Source organism: Panthera leo, chromosome A1 (assembly GCF_018350215.1).
Source record: "Panthera leo isolate Ple1 chromosome A1, P.leo_Ple1_pat1.1, whole genome shotgun sequence".
Classification (NCBI taxonomy): domain Eukaryota; kingdom Metazoa; phylum Chordata; class Mammalia; order Carnivora; family Felidae; genus Panthera; species Panthera leo.
Window position 1 is genome coordinate 237,432,647 of NC_056679.1, and position 13,615 is coordinate 237,446,261.

The 13,615-nt window shown below is 56.6% G+C and overlaps 1 long non-coding RNA gene across 3 annotated transcripts; it reads right to left on the reverse strand.

Moving 5' to 3' along the window:
• Window positions 1-10,553: 10,553 nt before the first annotated feature.
• Window positions 10,554-13,214, reverse strand: LOC122202200. 3 transcript variants are annotated; one of them, XR_006194519.1, is made up of 4 exons: window positions 13,121-13,214; window positions 12,676-12,894; window positions 12,016-12,107; window positions 10,554-11,213 (listed from the first exon to the last, which is right to left on the reverse strand). It is a non-coding gene; the product is annotated as an uncharacterized LOC122202200 (long non-coding RNA). The 3 variants fall into 3 exon arrangements; XR_006194518.1 differs by lacking the exon at window positions 13,121-13,214 and having other exon boundaries at window positions 12,742-13,101; XR_006194513.1 differs by lacking the exon at window positions 13,121-13,214 and having other exon boundaries at window positions 12,676-13,101.
• Between the last annotated feature and the right edge of the window lie 401 nt (window positions 13,215-13,615).

Here is a 13,615-nt window from a genome sequence, read left to right on the forward strand (position 1 = left end):
CACACGACCAGCCAGGACACGCCCTTCTCCCGTCACCTTTGTGGGAACTTTCCCCGGTTCGTGGGTACCTGAGGCTTCCCTACCGGCCTCAGAGTCGCTGCCCCTGGCACGGCAGGGAAACAAGGGGAAAGAACCGGTCCTGGAGGGAGGGAGGGAGAGGGGAAGGAGCGAAGTTTTGCTGAGCACCTACTCTCTGCCTGGCAGAGCCCAAGAAGATATTTGGATTTTCTTTTTCTGCTTTTTTCCACTGTCGTTCCCGCTTCACACTCGCGGCCGACCCCACGATCGCCTGCGCAGCTCGGCTGCCCGCTCTCAAGTGCAAGCTGGCCTCAGCTGGTCTTCGTCAGGAAAGCCCACGGTTTGAGCAGGGACGGGGGAACTTCCCGGCCACACACACCCTGGCAGGGGTGTGGGTGAGCGGGGAAGTGGCTTCCTTTCTGCTCTTCTCAGTGACCGTCTTGAGGGTCCCTGGGGCTCCGGAAAAGCCGCCAGGGCTGAGACTGAACCTCTGTCAGCAACCCGCCGCTGGCAGACAGGGCCGCACGCTCACACGTCTACACTCCCGTGCACACGCCCTCACACCTTTCCTGCTCGGTGTGCACGAGCGGCAGCGGCGTGGCCCGCGAGTGGCGGCAGTCTCTCTGCGGGAGGACGAGCCCACACGGCCGTGGGCGGCTCCGGGCCCTCCTCTCAACTGACGGCCAAAGGCCAACACCCCCCGACGGTCCCCGGGGCTCTGGCCACCACGTGGCCCGAGCGTCCTCTCCGCCCCTGAGCGCCAGGACCCCGATCGACCTTGTCTCTTCCATCAGCGGTGACCTCTGCAAGCTCAGCGCCCGGCAGCCCGCGTGGGCCCCGCTGCTCCCCGGAAACCAGCCGAGAAGGGAAGGCGCTTGCGGGAGAGCCGGGCCCCCGTGGCCACGACTGCAGGGCCCTCGGGCAAGGGTGTCCCCTGGGGACCCCGGCTCACTCTGAATGACGCAGAGTACGGCCCGAGCAGAGGTCCGGCTCAGGGAGGTGACGGCTGACAGTCTCTCGCTGCAGAGGCGCGAACGTGCAGGACATCTCACCTGTGCGGCGGCTGCTGGCTAATTTGTTAAGCAAACATCAAGGATACGCGCACAGGCGCCAGAGGGAGCGCCTCCGCCGCTCTATTTACAAAGTTTCAATTGCATTTTCTGTTTGAGTTGGTTCTCCGAAGAATTCAAAGCAGCGGCCTCGCTTTGGTACCGCTCGGCGGTGGCCACGCCCGGCGGTCTGGTGCGTGTGCGGGTGTTGGATCCGCTCGTGAGGCTGCATGTGGCGCCCGGGGTCGGCAGCGAGACCGCCCAGCCCCCGGCGGGTCGGGGTCGCTCTGAGGCCTCTCCCGGCTCGCTGCTGCGTCACCAGCGCGTTAGCCTGCGGGAGCAGGAGGGGAGATTTGTCGCTTGAACCCTCGGGGGCCGTGCTGCTTGCTGGTTCCTTTTCCCTCGGAGGGAATCCCTCCGTGCCGAGCTCCGTAGCATTCCGTCTGCGCGGCAGCAAAATCAACCCCATAACGAGACCGGTTGAGAGTCATTCGGCGACCTCTGAGGCTCTGGCTGGTCCGCGTAGTTCCTCCGTCGAGGCTTCTGGGGGGCGGCGCGCAGCCGCGACCTGGCCACCGGGCCACCTGCCCGTGTCGCAGACATTCACACCCGGGCTCCCGGCTTGCCCGGGGACCCAAGCAGGCTCCGCGCTTCCCTCGGAAAGCCCGCTCCCCGCGGAAGGGGAGGAGTGGCCCGGCTCGGCTTCAGGCCTCCTGTCAAGCTCATCTCCACGTGCATCTGAGCGGAAACAGAGGCGTGACATTGGCAACGGTGAGCGAGCACCGTGTCGCCTCCAGGAACGTTCCAAAGACTAGACTTCCACGGAGCGCCGTGTCTCCCGAGCCTCAGAGAGAGAGAGCACACATAGTCCCATGCCAGGGTGAGGCTGCCTGAGAAATGAGCGTTCGCCCAAACTTCCCCACGGTGACCTTGACGGAGGTCTTTCTGCAAAGCCACTTGTGAGCCTGGGATTCCAGAACCAGACCCTGTTCATCCTGCCTCTCTGTCTGAGGACCGAGCGTGGGGTCAGCGCGGAGTCTCGGGCGTGGAGAGGTCCTGCGGTGTGAGTCCACCGGGGGCACGCCTGGGCAGGGGAAACAGTCCGGCCCTGAGGACCGAGTGACTCTCCCAGCTTCGAGGCCACCTCTGGGTTCTCCGGGTGCCGCCCGATGTCACTGGTGGTCCCCTGAGCCCCGGTGTGCAGCCCCACGGGCGTCCCTGCCTCCGTTGTCCTTCTGGGAGCTGGGCGTGGGAGGCGGGTGGAGACCGGGCGGTGCCCCCGTGCCCCGTGGGCCGGTGCCCAGGAGCCACTTCCTTCAGCTGGGCGTTCAGCCGGGCCCCCCACGGGGTCAGACACAGGCTGACCCTGTGCACGTGGGGCGGAGAGCACAGGAAGCCTGGGGGGCTGCAGCTCTCCGGGGCCGGTGGGCGGCAAGGAGAGGTTAGACTAGCCAACGCATACTCCATTAGATAGCCACCAGCTCTACCGGGGAAATGAGGGGGTGGAGAGGGACGGGGCCCAGAAGCAGAGAGGGCGAGGGGTCCCTGTGGAGGCCCGAGCAGGTGCACACGATAAAAGCAGGTGTAGACCGGGCCTTGCGTGCGGGCTCAGGCAGGCTGCGGGGGCTGCCTTGCTGAGAGTACTGGGCGGTGGGCCACCCGTGGGCCTCGGCCACCGGCCTGCCTGGCTCCGGCCCAGTGTGTCCCGAAGGTGGAACCGACCCCCGGATGGGACAGCGCCCGGGTGCCCCCTACGCGGCTTTTCTGCTGGTGACCGCGAAGAAAACCAAAACACAGATACCTGTGGGACTGCGGCCTCAGCAAACGGCTCTCTCCAGCCTTCATCAGGGTGACGGGAGCCCGGAGACCGCACGCACGGGGCCGGCCACGCCCTCCGCCCCGCAGGGGTCCATCCGGGGACCGGGCGCTCGGAGGACTTGGGGGACGGAGAGGTGCCCCGAGCCCTGCAGCCTCCTGGCCCACGTCTGCAGCCGTGCACACACACCCACACGCTTACTCGTGCACACTCCCACGTGTATACACACACGTGCACACAGACGCACACGCACAGTCACACGCGGCCTGCACACGTGTACTCACACACACAAAACATACACAATCACGTATACACACACCCACACGCTTACTCATGCACACTCCCACGTGTGTACACACACGTGCACACAGACGCGCACGCACAGTCACACGTGGCCTGCACACGTGTACTCACACACACAAAACATACACAATCACGTATACACACACACACACGCATACTCATGCACACTCCCACGTGTATACACACACGTGCATACAGACGCCTACAGCTGTACACTCACAGATGCACACGCACACACACATACACTCACAGACACGCCCACGCACACCAGCAGCACCAGCACTTTGTCCAGTGGCCCCTGTGTGCGTCCCAGGTAAATGGGAAGGAAATGCACTCGGGCCCCGGCACAGCCCCAGGCTGCTGCTCGAGGAGGAGCGACCAGGGTTCCCAGGAGGCCGCGGTCAGCCAGGGCCCGGGGTAAAGCGTGCACAGGTCGGCTCACCTGGTACCTGCCCTGCACCCAGCGGGCTGGAAAGCCATCCCCTGGCTCTCTCCGTTTCATTGAGGCCGTGCTTCTGGAAGGCACCGGGGCATCCAGGAGCACTGGAGCAAAGGATGCTGGGAGTGAGCCCTCGAGGGTTCAGCAGGTCCGGGTGACACGTCCAGGCTGGCTAATATCTTCTGTGCTCGGAGCGGAGCCGTCTAGAGGAGGGTGTGAGTTTGTCCTGCTAAAGTGAAGCCATCACTTTTAGCCCAGAAACAGGGCCCAGGAAGGTGCCACCCTCCTACTCAGGCCAAGCCAGCCCATAGCAGGGGGTGGGGACACGGGCTCCAGCCCGTGGCGGGGTTGGGGACACGGGCTCGGGGCCTGGACGGCCGTGGGTCTCATCACGCCTGCCGCTCTCTGGGGAGACCCTTGCCGTGTTGTTCTGTCGAGCTCACGAGCGTCACCCCTCCAAACACCGTGACTCCCGAGTGTTTAGGCGTCACTTGTCAGGGCGTGCTGGGGTCACAGGGTGTCTGCCAGCTCTGGAGAGCATGGGAGGCGGGGGGGCTGGGGCCTTTAGCCCTGGAATGGAAGCTCCTCACTGGTGGCACCAGGGGCCAAACCTCGGGAAACAGTCTTTTCCCCAAGGAGATGCTCACCTCAGTGGCAGGGACAGATGCGTGGCTTCTGGCACCTTCTGCCTGGCACCCTGGCTTTCCCACAGGGTCAAGCAAAATGCCTTTCAGTCCCTCTGCCGTTGCTTTGACGTGAGCAGTGTGGTGCTGTGGCCCCGGGTCTGCAGAGACCTCCTCCTGCTCCGAGGGGCCTCGGAAGGACAGTCGGACCTCTGGGGGGGAGGGGGGGGTCAGTGCTCCGGCCCCGGCTCGGGCCCCGGGAGCAAGGTGGGCCAATGCTGGAGCCCACGATTCCGCCTGACCCCTGGCTTTCCTGGGACAAATCCCTGAGCCAGACTCTTTGAGAAGAACCCCTGATGGCTTCACGCCACAACCTGGACTCCGACACCGCAGATGTCACCTGTGTCCTGCTGTGTCACAGCCAGTGATCAAGGGCCCGCGGCTTGAACTCCATGGGTTTCTCCAGGTATGAAGTGAAGCCTTTGGACAAGATCGTCTCTAAGGGTTACTGAGTTCCAAGATTCAGATCCTGTTTTCTAGGCTGACAAGGAAACCGTTACAAGAATTGCGACCCCCAGCATCTTTACAACCAGGGACTCCAGCACTCACAACCCTAATAATATTCCTTACCGACACACGTGCACACACGCACGTGTGCATACGCATGCAAACACACAGAGGCACGCATGTGCACACATGCGCACAAACATGCATGCATGCACATGGGAACGCATGCATATGTGTGCACATATACACATACGTGTGCAAACATGCACACCTGGTGCACAACACATACATGCATGTATGTGCAAACACGCGACACAGGCACACATGCACATACACACACGTGCAAACACACTTGCACATGCATGCACACAGGCATACACGCATATGTGTACATACACATACGTGTACAAACACACAGCAGAACATGCACATACACACATATATGCAGACCTGTGTGCACACACACACATGCAAACATGCACGCACAGAGGCACATGTACACCTGCACACACATACACACATGCACCCACACACCCAGCAGGCACACTCATGTGCATGCACACGTACACCTGACAGTTTGGCTAGAGCATGTGTTCATAAAGCCTGCTTCTTAGTGTTCCTGAAATTCCTCATCACCACATACAAATAAGGGTAGACATCGAATAAGCCTAGTTCAGAAATCTATCTAAAATTTATTTTTAAAGAAATCTGTTACGTTCTTCTGAAATAAATACCCTTCTGTGAGAGCAAGGACTTTCACAAACCAAGTTTTGGCCTGGAATTTCTTCATTACTTCGTGCATAGAGACGTGAGTGCCACCTATGGAATGAAGCGACAGCCGTAGATTTCCCTGAAGTGAGGATCGCGGGGGGAAACGTGGATGAGGACAGAAGGGTGGCCTGGACCAAAGCGGGCATTTCAACTTTTCACGTTTCAGGCTGCTCTTGCTGTGACATAGGATTTCTTTTCCAGGAAGTTTTGGATTTTATCATATTTCTTAGTTTATATTATAAATTTAGTGAAATTTATCGTACGAAAGATCTGAACTTCTGAAAAGGAACAATGGATCCAAAAGTAAATAAATAAAATCTTCCACAATTGCAACTACGAGAGAGAATAATTACAAAGGTCAGAGCTACTCAAAGCCGAGAGGGCCTTGCTTTAAACTCCAGTGTCTGTATCTTTGCCTCCGCAAAAATGAAATTACATACAGATGTTTGATAGTTGCAGATCGGCCCCCCCCCCCCCCCCAGTGCAGTGAAACAAATAGCGAATTTCACTCTGGGTCTTTCACCTTCTTTGTTTTCTTTGATCTTCTTCCTGGCCTTCAACCGAAGCTGTAAAGATATAACGTGTTTCTCCGCAGACCATCTCATGAAAGGTTTCTCTCTCCTGTGTCTGCTCTCCCCCCTCCTGGTCTGGGGTAACTATTTTCTTTTCATGATGAAAAGGATTTTAATTGCAGTGATGGGAGGGAATGTGTAGTGCTTTATCTGAGGCCTTTCTGCTAGTAATATATCTTTAAGTTGCAAATATATCCAGCTTGTAATTTAAATCGTAATTGTACTTTCTATGGAAGATTCTGGGATGAAAAGCAGAGGGCAGCCTACCACACGCAAATGCAATCACATGCAGACACACACACACACACACACGAAGAAAAAAAGAGAAAAAAGGATGAACCGAATAAAAACAGCTTGTGTCAGTCTTAAAAAAAATCCATTTGTGATCACAGATGAAACATTTCCAATCTCATAATGGGTAGATTGCTTGGTTTTATTACCAACCATGCAAAGCAAGACCTCATCAAAAGGAGAGCCGCGCCAAGGTCCCAGTTTTCCATTAAAATAATTTCAAAAAGCTTTTTTTCTCCCACTGAAAGAACCCATTTTGCAAGATGATTTAGCTCAAAATCTGCTGGGAGTAACCCTTGACATAAAGTCATATTGTGTTGGAGTTTAGTCCTAAATTCATACATCAATTATTTACTGTCAACGCCGATTGTATAAGTGTAGAAAATTACTAGGAATGATATTTTCTCTCAGGCAGAAAAAATGTGATACAGCAGATAGAACGCAAAAATGTGCCGCCCACTGTCCGGGGCCCGGAATTATTTATGCATTGGAGAACAGTGTGCTGAGCAAAAGGCAGAGACAGGGGGAGAGAGGGACAGACGCATTATTTTAAACCTTTCATAACACCCATAAATATTTCATAACAAATAAATAAAGAATGTCGGGCTTGTGTGGAGACAGCTGTAGACGCACGGTTCAGTGCTCCGCCAGGCTCGGGGGACCCCACGCTTACCCTCCGTTAAGCCCCCATTCCTGTTTAATCATCCACTTAGTGCATTATGGGTAGAGGCGCTCTCTAGGTGAGCGGGGCGCTGAAGGTGACGGCCGCGGAGGCCACTCCTCGTGCCCTCTCGGTCTTCTTGCTTATTGCGTTTAGACAGAAAAAGAAGAAAGCGGGGGTCTCCTTCGCCAACGTCCGGTCTGAAGGTTTTCACACCGGTGCCGCTAACACGTGTTGCCTCGAAGATTCCCCCCAAATAAAAAATAACAATTGTATATGCCCGTGGAACCCACGTTTTGAGATTAATGACACTTGAAACTACGCCACAGAAGGCTTTCCTCAAATACAGCTACTGCACTCAGCGAGCCCCAATGAGCCCTTTCCGACTTTTTTCCTCCCACTTCATCGGGTCTTAAATCGATAGGAAACTTTCATGGCAAAAAGAATGCAGATGCAGAAACACCAACAGAACAGAATTTGCTCTTGTATAAGTGAACTCTAGCAGGGACGTGTGCACGCGTGTCCGGGAGGGACGTGTGTGTGGGGGTGCATGTCGTTGTCCAGTATGGTGGCATCTGGGGATTGATTACTATGACTTACACAGTGTTCAAATAAGCATGTGTCCTGGGGCGCCTGGTGGCTCAGTCGGTTGAGCGTCCAACTTCGGCTCAGGTCATGATCTCACAGCTCGTGAGTTCGAGCCCCGTGTCGGGCTTTGTGCTGACAGCTCGGAGCCTGGAGCCTGCTTCAGATTCTGTGCCTCCCTCTCTCTCTGCCCCAACTTACTTGCATTCTGTCTACGTCTCTCTCAAAAATAAACATTAAATTTTTTTTTAAAAAATAGGCGTATGTCCCGTGTGTCCTGTGTGCCTGGCGTCTGGGGTTTGCGAAGGGGCAGAGGAGGAGGCAGAGCTCACACGGACACCTCTTTCTGGGCAGAAGAGCGTGGCCATGGCTCCTTTAGCCTCTCAGAGCTTGAGGGACTCACTTTCCAGCACCTACTTCTTTCCACTGTCCCGGAAGGAAAGAAGGGGTTACCCTGGCTCACTGTACAGATGGAGAGCCACAGGCAGGTGCAGGGGCTCAGGCTAAGGCGGGGCTTGGTGGTGGGGCTGGCAGATCCGTCCCGTAAAGACTGTGGCTTCCAGAAGGACCACACGCTGGAAAACGGCCGAAACTGTTAGTGGTGATGCTCAGAGGCTCATCTGACCAGGGATCTAGCATTCACCTTGGGGACACTCCCCAAACTGTCGAGTCCGGATCCCTACAATGACCTCTCCCAGACTCTGTGACAGGCTGCGTCCACACAGGGCCGGGGCCCAGGGCTGACTCGGACATGGAGGGGGTGAGGCTAGGAGGGGTGAGGCCCTCTGGCTGGGGGCATGGGGAGCCGCGATCACACTGATTTTCTGTTTTCCATGTGCAGGCAGAGAGATGGCATCCCAGGGCCCCTCTGTGGGGTTTCTCGCGGGTCTCCTGGATCCCACCTGTTCTGCGGCAGCATCGGCTCCCTGGGCTGGGGGCGGGGGGAGGAGGGGGTTGTTGTTCTGGGAGCAGATTCTTCTCGAAGTGGAGAGAAGTCCACTTGGAGTCAGGTCCTCGTATCTGACCCAGCGATCTTACGGGGCCATAGTTCCCTGTTCTGAATCCTCAGCTAGTAATAGCTAGAAAGCCTTCAGATAGCAGGCAGCAAGACTGGCCTGGAGGTGAGGTCTTAGCGGCTTTGTCATTCTGCCCCAGACTGTGTCAAGGACGTCTGTCCCCAGCTTCCGTTCCGCTGTTTGGCCCACCCCTTGACAGAAAACAAATCCTTTCTTCTCTGATTTTAGGAAGCAAGTTGCGTTGTGAAAATCCTTCCACTGAGTCATAGTCGCAAGTTTTAATAAACCTCTCATTATTTATTAAACGTTTGAGGATACAGCAAAGATCCCAAATAACCTGCTAAATATTTATTTCATTAATACTTAAGTACACATTTATTTTTCGCTAATTATTGCACACATTGCCAAGGTTTATTTACAGTGAGTTCATCAACAGTAATTCTAAGTTTAGAAGAAAGCAAGGCACAGACATCGAGAGTTAGTTTCCTGCAACCAGAGGAGAGCACGCGGGATTCTGTCAGCCCCGGGCCCCTCACACCCCCCGTCCCGACACCCAGGGCTGAGCCATCATCGCTGACTGGGACTCTGCCTGCACCGGTGGCCCCAGAAACTCAATTCACGGAACGGCATCCTTGGAGAGAGGCAGATGCCAGTCCAGGCTTGGCAGCCATCAGGGTGGTGGCGACAGCAGGTGCGGGGTCGGGAGAGAAGACGCAGGACAAAGCCCAGAGGGGACACCGACCCGGCTTCCGGCTCCCAAGGGGACGGGCCCCACGCTGAGTTCCTGGGCTGCTCCCAGCCCGGTTTATTCCCCACGCTGACGGACTCCACAAGCCCCCCCTCGGGGACCCTGCCCCACGTGCCCGCTTCTCCCTGCTCAAGGCTCAGCTGCCGTGGGCGGAGCGCTGGGCAAACAAGATCTTCCTGAGCACGAGTTTCGCACACTGTTGGCCGCACCCGTTAGGGGCATGTTTTGCTTTTGTTGATTATTTACTTCCATTTTTCTAAAACAAGAGACTTGATTTTCAGAATATTAACTTAGATAATAGAATATCTTAGAAACTTGGTTGCACCCTTGAGACCCCTCAGTTACTTCCATGTATATCATGACGCGTTTGTTAAGTATTTAAGGAGAAATCAACCATTTTTCTGTAAGTTCACACACATACATGGATGCCCCGTGGCTGTCTTGGAGCCATGTTTCTAGAAAACAGAGCGTGGGGATATTTTCAGTGGCATCTAAACTTTGTTTGCTTGACCTCCTGCCTGGAAGCCTTGGCTGCGGTCACGCAGGCTAGGGTCAGGCATTCCCTGAAAATGCGAGTCTCTCTGTGTGTAAAGTGATCTCATTTCAACAAGAAAGACACCTCCAGAACTGGTGTGGGGGTGACACCCTCAGGTAGTCAGAGTCTGAATGCAGCCAGAATTTTCCAGAAACTGTTGTTCACAGGCGTGTCCAGGGCGGGGGTGGGGGAGTTCTGCCCAGGCTGGCCACTCTGAACGCCCCACGGAGACCCGGGGAGTCAAGGCCACAGTGGGGACCCCTGGCTGCTGCCCATCTGGACACTGGTGGCGGTCGGAAACCAGAGCCGTTTTCCAGCAACTGTTGAGGGTGCCCTTGGCCCAGCTGCTGGCTGGGCAGCACTTGGCCCACGGGGTCACCTCCTCAGGACGCAGGAAGCCGGCGCCTGCTCTGGGGCCAGGAGCGAGCCCCACCGGCTGGAGGCTGGATCTACAGCCAGCGATCGGCTCCAAGGACCGCCCTCGGGGGGCCTGTGGCCAGTCCGTCCCATGGGCTGAGGTGGGAGGCATCGAAGGAGGCTGGCCTCACCTCCCAGATGGGTCTCAGAATCAAACACTAACCAGAGATACTTTTAAGAGTGATGAGTCACAACACGCGGAATCTCTTTCTTTCCTGGTGAAAGAAAACGTTATTCTATGTCCTGGCATGAATATTTATTAGTTCTATACGAATATTTAGTAGCGTATCTGGGATGGCACAGCACCGCCCCTCCCCCGGTGGCGGGGACTCCAGACTTAGCGCTGACATTTAAAGAGTGTGGCAGACTCCACTCCTGCCCTTACAACAAGAAAAAATGGGACAACTTGAAAACAACTGCTTTTCTCAGACTCACCCGGGAGCCCAGCATGCAGGGCGAGCCAGCACCCTGAAATCTTGAGGGACGGCAAGTCTGGGAGGCCAGGGTGGGCAGGGTGGGTCTGCCCGGAGAAGCCGCTGGAGCCGTAAACTGGCAGGAACTGGTGGGCGGTGCCCCGCTGGGCTTCTGGGAGCTGGGGGAGGGGGGGCTTTATTTCCAGGAGCCCTGAGATCTCCTCACAAAGGTCTGAGGAAGATGCCCTTGTGGCTCTGCAGTGGGAGAGAAGAACTGGGCTGTGAAATATGTCCAGAAAGTTCTCTGTGACAAAGGGAAGACATATGTCACATTTGTGAAACGTGACACGTATCCACCTTTCCCAAGAGCAGCGTCCCAGATCCCGGGGGAGGGTGCTCCTGGACTCTGGCCCCCTCGAGTCTTCTGGTCTCAGCCAGTGGAGAAGAAGCTGTAGGAGAGAAAACTTCTCTGAAGGTGACATCCCTGACGCCCCGACCACTGAAGGACGTGCCCCACCCCCACGCCTCGGCCCAAGCCAACACGGCTCCAGGGGGACCACAAGCGTGGCTCACAGCCGAACATGCTGCAGACCCAGACGCTCTCTTTGGCAGGAGCCCTCAGCCAAGCCACGTCAGGAGGGACAAGGCTAGAGACACCTTAGGCAGAGACCAGCCCCCAGCCACGCCGGCAAAGGCCTATTTCCCTCCGACTGGAGACGACAGGTCTGGCTTTAAGCAAAAGATTACAAGACATGCCAGAGGGCCGGAGAAAACACAGTCTGAAAACACAGTGAGCTTGAAAACAGGGCAACAGAAAGTTCCAAGGTGAACGAACGCAAAGCGACAGAAGAAAGGGGGAAGGAGCGGAGCGGAACGGAGGGAAATTCTCAAAGGGCGTAACATCTATAGCTGCAGTTGCTAGAGAGAGAAGATGGGGGGTGGGGGGGTGGCGATCACAGTGAGTATTTGGAGTAACGGAGTGATGACAGCCAGATCCAAGAAGCTCAGTGCCCACGACGCACTGAGCACAGCACCCACCAACTGCAGAAAAACAAAATCACAGAGGAAACCTTGAAAGGAGCCTTTACGGGGACAAGAAAACAGCCAGAGAAGAACGAGGGTCACGGAGACATCTCACCCGGAGTCGCTGCAGCAGGAGAGAGATGTTAAGTGGATGACATTGTTAACCTGTTAGAAGAAAAAAAAAAAAAAATCCCACCAACACAGATTTCTGTAACCAGTGATACTCACCTTCAAAACGGAGGGAAAAGAAAGACCTTCCCAGGCAAACAACGAGAGAATTTGTGAAGGATGCTCCCAGGAAATTCAAGAAACAAAACAAGCTGTTCAGGGAGAAGGAATGATAGAGGTCAGGGCCTGCACAAGGGTTCAGAGTCCAAGCAGGAATAAGGGGACGTGTGCTGGGTGATTCCAACAGAGGGAGAGGGGACGTGAGGGACAGCAGTGTCACGGGGAGGCAGAAAGAGCTGGCATTCTCCACCCCGAGGCAGGTCCCTGCACTGCCACCCACGGGGCAGTGGTAATGGCAGGTGGGCTTGGACATCGACTGTCAACTTTAGGGAAACCTCTGCATGTTGGGAGTTTAATCAATACACCAAGAGGGAAGACAGAATTGAATAAAATCCTCAAGTAAAACCAGAGAAGGCAGAACTAGGAGCCTCTGGCAACGAATACAAAACAGCCACCAACCCGGTGGATGGTGTCCCATCAGCTGATGTTGGCACCTTGACCAAGGATGGGATGGAGGGGGGGACGGAAGGAGGAGGAGCAGACCAGTCTGGGATTTCAGGTGTAGACACCAACCACCCGCATCAGTAACAGATCCAGGAAGCAGAAAAGTGAGAAGGGGCTACTTGAGATTTCACGTGCAGGGGATTCAAGAAATCTCACCCTTGCTCAGGGCCCGGGACAGAGGCCGACGCGGGTCACGGGGAAGGCGCCTGGGGGTGGCCGCACCTGGCAGCTGGGCACGCCGGAATTAAGAAGTCCTGGGCAGGGGCCAGGGAAGGTCTTCTCGCACATGTTGTCCTCAAACTGTAGTGACCACACGAGTCACTGAATGTACTTGGCCGTCATCCTGGGAAACGTGGCCCATCTGGAGCCCCAAATCTGCTTAAGACAGTAAGAACCCCGAGGGGAAGTCCGGGCACGGGAACAGGAAGGCGAGACCGCAGGTGCCCGGAGAGGGGAAGCCCCGGGCCCCACGTGGGAGCTGGGTCCTCCGTGAGCCGACAGAGCCCGGCCCCCAGACTGGCCGGAGCTCGGCCGGCGCCAGGCCCACGGCCAGAGGTCCGGCCCCCCGCCCGCGCTGCCCCCGGTCCGTCTGTTGCTTTACATCAGTAAGTAGAGTAACTCGTGGGCCCAGCTCGAGTGTCCGTCGGCTCGCGTCACCCTAAGCCCTCCCACGGTGGATTCCGGGCTGGGGACGCACCCGGTCACCCGCCCCCTGCAACTTCCGGCCGGACGCGCCTCTCACCAAGCAAAGCCGAAGCCCCGCGCGCGGGCAGCGCCGTCGGCAGGGCCCCCGGGGAGCCCAGGCCGGGCGGGGGCGGCTTCGGTGAACACGCGGTGCACGTGTGCTTACCCGCCGTTGAGTCCCGTGGCGCGCGCGCACCCACGATCCTTGAACACGTGGCGCTCACACGCCTAAACGCCGTTAAGTCACGTGGTGCTCGTGTACCTATGCTCGTGAACACGTGGCGCTCACATACCCAAGCTCTGTTAAATCACGTGGTGCGCGCGTAGCGACCACGTAAGGGATGCTAAAGCCACTTGTCAACCACCGAGTAGTTACTGTGTGTTCCTTCCGGCAGGCAGGTAAACAGTCTTA